The sequence below is a fragment of the Mustela putorius genome, unplaced genomic scaffold (genome assembly GCF_011764305.1).
Source record: "Mustela putorius furo isolate JIRA1106 unplaced genomic scaffold, ASM1176430v1.1 tig00000145_pilon_pilon_pilon, whole genome shotgun sequence".
NCBI lineage: Eukaryota > Metazoa > Chordata > Mammalia > Carnivora > Mustelidae > Mustela > Mustela putorius.
In genome coordinates this window covers 40,320,628-40,326,649 of record NW_025421294.1, presented here as the reverse complement: position 1 = coordinate 40,326,649, position 6,022 = coordinate 40,320,628, and the positions used below count along the sequence as shown (strand labels likewise).

At 40.5% G+C, this 6,022-nt stretch overlaps 1 protein-coding gene across 1 annotated transcript in view; it reads right to left on the bottom strand.

Annotated features, from left to right (window-relative positions):
- The window catches only part of SLIT3 (slit guidance ligand 3), a 588,228-nt gene that overhangs the window by 337,059 nt on the left and 245,147 nt on the right, over window positions 1–6,022 (bottom strand). The gene's annotated exons all lie outside the window — the stretch shown is intronic.

The window sequence follows — 6,022 nt, the reverse complement described above, 5'->3', positions numbered from 1 at the left end:
GGCTAGCAGGCTCTTTCTGTTTTTGTTTTTGTGTTAATTTTCCATCTTTCATGCACCAGTCCTTTTGTAGACTACAACAAAAATGAAGTATTACAAGAACAAACATGGGTATGGCTGTCTTAGCAGTGTCAGGCTATTGTGTGTCTAAATGGCTACTCTCAGTTTCTGCACTTATCTGCTCCAGGCCAGGAACACACAATTTGCTAACTGCCGCAAAGCCGTAGGCCACACTTTGAGGAGCACTAAACCAGAACACGGGGATGCCCGAAACAGTATGGGACATAAAGGAGCTCCTTGATATGTAACTGTTGATTGAGTAGATATGTAATGTATAGATAACATATGTATACACACACATTATCCCTATGATACATTATATCAAATATAGCTATATGCACATACATCTAATTAAATCATACGTTATACAGTACATCAATTAGGAGATAGGATTACAAAACAGACACCTAAGCCTAGGAGGCACAAGCACGTATTAGCTAGCAAGTTGGCACTAAGACCCGCTCAATGAAAAGGCACATGTGGAAAGGGAGTTAGGAATGAGCTGTGCCTACCCAGTGCTCTGTGTGCCATCTTAGTGGGTCATACTCCTATTTTACCCAACGGGCAGTGAAGCTCACGGAGGGTAAGTGATCCACAGGTATTTAGTGACAAGAATAGGATTCAAATGCACCTCTGACTCCACACGGCCCGTGTTCCTTCGGCTGCACCATGTGAACTGGGTGACGTCATGGATGGCTATGTCTTACTCACAAAATGGGTATGTTTCCACCACCACTTCCAAGCAAAGATGGCTGTAACATCATCAGTGGACTGGCCGAGGTAGGTTTCATGTGAGAGCTATTCTACTAATGAGCTTCTAGGATGTTTACTACTTAAGAGAAATGCCTAGAGAAGAGATGACACCTTGGTTTTGGTGGAAATTCAAGCATTAGGATGTGATAGCCGGGATGTCCTACAGCCATCTAAGTCCTAGTTAGAGAATGGTGTCAACACACTGGGGGAGGCAGAGCACCAAGAGAGCCATGGAGAAGCAGGACAGGAGCTCTAATATCCTGCATCTGAGTTATCCCCCACCTAAAGACTTCCATCGCGTGAAGTAAAGGTTTTCCCTGCTATCCAAAAGTAGAGGATTCCTATGAAGCCTTTGGTAAGCTGAAGTGGCATGAAGCAAAGAAGCAGTCACCATTTTGTAAAAGCAAAAATCCTCTCTGGATTTCCTGCAGTTAGCAAAAACAGGTACTAAGGTGGGCCTTTCATAAAAATATGGTGGGCTTCAAGCGAACTTTCAGAGAGCAGGGAAGCCTGTACACCTTATGAAAAGTGATCTGAGTGGAGATTTTTCTGTTACTTGCATCCAATGACACCCTGTTTCATATAACCTCCTCCTCTAATAGGACACTGTCCCCTTTCATTAAAGCCAACGTTTGATTCATAATGTCAGACCAAAATGTGAAGGAGACGATCATCTAATGTATGGCAACAATACACATTTTTCAAATCATCCTTTGAAATGAAATTTAGATGTCTTGAAGGGCCCCTAAGAGTTGAACTTGGAAATAAAAAAAGAAAAAAAAATGAATGAATACCCACAGTATGCAATATAATTCCTACTGACTATATGCGGGGTTTAGTTCAACTTTCAGGACACAGTACCCCAAGGCATGTGCAATCACAGCCCGTCAACTCTGTTTAGGAATTCCCCTGCTGCTCCTCACATGTTTACACAACTTTAATACTTTTCTATATTGGCTCAGTAAAGCATTTTTCTATTGAGATGGCATTGTTCATCTGCATTTATCCCACAGTGAGGAGCCTGAGCTATCTTAACAGTCCATTTCGGTAACTGTAAAGCTGATAAATTGTGTATAAACAGCTCAAATATTTCTCAGAAAATAAAACTGGAAAGGAGAGGATTTTGCTTCAACCATTGAAGACAGTCTTGCATATTTAGAGATTAAGGCTGAGGTGTGGGTTTCTTCTTTCAGCTAAATCCACATCCCCCCTGCCCTTGACAACTTAATTTCCTGTCCTCTTTGGGAGACAGACGGATGAATATTTAGTGTAGAACATGATTGTGATTAAGCTTCCAAATGTATCTTCATCTGGATTCCAGCTGGTGTGGCATCTCAATTACTCCTCTATCCCCCTACGGAACCGTCTTATTGATGTAGTAAGCTTTGCATGATGGCACTAGATTAAAAATCTCCCAGGACTCTCCAAAACTTCTGACCTCAATCAATTATCCCTTAATAAAGGGGGGGGGGAGTCTTGTGCATACATTATGACCTGAAGAATCCCATCAGTAGGTATCCTACCATTGCTACTTAGCTACTACCATCAGAGAACAGAAATCTTTCTTACAGCCTGCTCCTTTCTCCTACTCCCCACCTCTGCAAATGATGATGCATTAAGTGAGGCTCCGAAACTGATAGAGCTGGTGAGTAATAGTGAGAAACAGCCGCCCATAATTTCCTTACTGGCCCCAACATTCCATATCTGTCACTCTTCTTGTGATTCCTGGTACCATGATGCCCAAACTAAATTACAGAAGTACAGTACCGTTCTCCGAATCAATTCTAAATACCTTGGATATGCACATACTGTTTTTCAGGATCATTTCTTTGGAGAAGCCCCAACTAATTTACACGGCTCTTTCGTTCATGAACAACTTTATTCATTCACCCAACATGTACTGAGCTGTATGTAGGCTGTGTGCTAAGCACTGGGCATGGATCTGCAAACAAGACAGACACAGAACAAGTTCCTTGTTCTCGGGGAACATAGTATAGTGGGGGTGCCAGACAGGCACATGACTAGTAACAACTGAGTGTGAACAGTGCTGGAAGGAGCCAAGTCCCAGATACTGTGGGGCATCTACCTCAAACACAGGAGGATGTGCAGGGAAGACTTTGGAGAGCTTCCCCTCACCCCCAATCCATTACATCTGCGGTGGCCTCAGCACTTAGATTAAGTTTTCTGAACTATAGAACAACCATGGGCCTGCCTCCCTCCCTCCCTTCCTTTGTACTTTCCTTCCTATAAAAGTAAATGTCAGGCATGCTTCAATTCTTGTGCTTACAAGCTAGTGAGATATGACATATTTATAAAATGCTGGGAAAGGCAGGCTAAAAGATCGTTTCTGGTTTTTTCATGCCATGAATATATATTACTTGATAAATGGCTGTGGATGATTAAATGCTACACCCGATGTTGCAGACCGTATGGTTCCGATAGGCCTTCAGAGAGTGGGGCCAATCTGTGTGGAGTAGAGTATTTGGAAAATACTTCCAAAAATGAGGAGGCTGAGTTTGCTCTCTAAGATAGGGTAACGATAAAGTAAGTACTTTCTATTTCCACTAGACAAGACCCTCATTTCCAGCAACCAGACTTCTGAGGATAGAATCTCTTAGGAACACAAGTGGGCTGGTAGAGAGCCTTAAGAATCCTTCTTGGAATGAAAAGGAAAAAAATAAGCAATGGATCTCGTTCCTCATTCAAATCTTACAGTTCTGAAGAAGGCACTTCTCTCTAAGAGGGTAGCTTGCCTCCCCGATTTGCCTTCTGGATTCAGTGGCTATGTGTTGTACATTGCTGGTCCATGACATATGCAAGTAAAATGGAAGATGGTAGAAGAATATTTAGAAGCAAAGTGAGATAGGGCTTATTGGAGAATTTTCAAGCTCTTGAGAATCCCTCATTCAGTGACCAAAGAGAAAATAGAGCTCCCCAAAACCTTCATATGGAGATGCTTAAAACAAATCACCCTTAAAAAAAAAAAAAGCCTACACACTAAAAAACAAAAACAACAACAACAAAAAAACCCAAACCCAGAAACTAGGAAAAGCTGGAATAGTAGCCTAAAGCACTATGAACTCATGAAAAATTAATTCAGTCCTCAAAGTCAGCACCAGTAAGGACTGCTCTACATAACAAAAAGTTCTCAGTTGCATTATTAAAACACTGCTTTAGAGTGACCCATTAATTTCAAAGGCGCCAGTCTCTGTGTTAGAAGTTATCAAAGACAGATGTGCTAAAAGGGTCCTCTCTATCAAATCCGGTGCCCATCTGCTCTCCCAGGGTTATAATTGAGACCCTTATTATGGTTTGAGCACTTTGCTTTCATTTTAACCAAAACATCTTTGTGAGATTTCTCTTAAAATCCCAATGGAGAACAAGATTAGTAAAACTGTTTTTTTTTTTTCCTCCCAGGAGCTGGTACCTCCTTCAGTCCACAGACACTGGGCTCTTACACATAGTCTGCTCATGTCAAGGTTGATGGTGGGGGTGGGGAGGTTGTGTTTGTTTGCCTCACCAGCATTTGCCAACATGAGAATCAAACCGTGGTATTTTTCAGAAACAGGAGATGGGGCCTTAAGATTCTGGATATGTGTGTCCTGTTTCAAGAAATCCTAGTATTAAAAAATGAAATGTATCTCAACTGAATAAAACTCGAAGTGATTCATCCATTTACAAAAAAGTGTTCCTGAAAAATCAGTTTCCTACTCTAGTTAATACGTTTCATTATCCACAAGACAAAAAAAAAAAAAAAAAAAAAAAAAAAGGTTTACTTGCACCATTTCTGGAATACACCAATTATTTAAATGTACTACTACTAATGGTTTCCCTTTATTGAATGCCTGCTATTTATGTGACTGTCCCTGTGCTGACACTTTATAAAAGTTATCTCATTTACTTCTCAAAACAGCCCTGAAACCTATATACTGGAATCTCATCTCATATATTGAGAAAAGTGACTTGCCCAAGTTCATCTAGCCAGAGCAGAGCTGGAATTCAAACTTAAGTCTGTTTTGCTTTGCATTTCACTCTTCTGGTCTTGTTAGAAATCCGACTGAATAAAAACCTCATTAATATGAGCTGGTTGAGACACATGGCCATTTAAATTTACTAGAAAACTTTGAGTTACAAAATATGCACCGATTACCCACAACTATATACAATGAGTTGATGATGTCACTGGTTGCTGGAGATCCTTCAGGACTTATTTTAATGATAAGGATTTTTAAGTCATAACCCCAATGCATAGAAGTAATAGGAACATGCAACTAAAATACATGAAAACACTCCATTCCCTGAAGCTGGTTTAATATAATTTAATAATGTGCATATTAAATTCTCTCCTGAAGACACACTTTACACTAGCTATGTTCTAGCTGGTGCTAGGTTCAAGCACAAATTCCCGAAGAGTAAGTTTTGACGTGATTATGCTTTGCTTTTAATTTCTTCCGAAGAAAGTTGTACATTTCATTAACCCCTGGGTTTGGAAATAAAGAGAAGAATGTGGAAACAATGAGCTCCTTCTCTCCTCCCTCCAGCTGCCCAGGGAGGGAAGGGTGGCGGCTTTAAGGGGGAGTCGCTATCTATGGTTTCTCAAATTCAGGTCATAAAATTAGGAAACAACAGGAGTAAAAGGGAGCTTGGTCTTTGGAAAGTATGTGATTTGGGAGGTCAATATTGGAATTACGCAGATTCTGGCTGTTAACAAGAAGGATGTAACTACAAGAGATATAAAATATTAAAAATTGTCCATCATTTTTCTTTTTGTTCTAGGAAAAATTCTGGATCATCGATAAGATGGCTATGGGTAGACAGAAGTAGAAAAAGCCTGTAACAGCCGAATTAGTAGGCATAAGAAAGGGCCCCGCTTCACATCTCGTAGGCACTAGGATGGACACACTTTAAAAATCAAGGACAATAACAAGTATTGGCAAGAATGTGGAGACAATGGAATTCTCGTATATTGTTGGAACTCTCATATACTGCATGAACGTGAATGGTGAAGTCAGTAGTGGAAAACTCTTCCCAAGTTCCTCAAAAGAGTTAAACATAGAATTAACATACAACCTACTAATCCCACTCCTAAGTATATACCCATGACAACTGAAAACACCTATCCACACAAAAGCTTACACATGAATTTCCACTAGCAGCATTATCATAACCAAAAGGTAGAAACAAGACAAATGCCCATCAGGTGATGCCCACA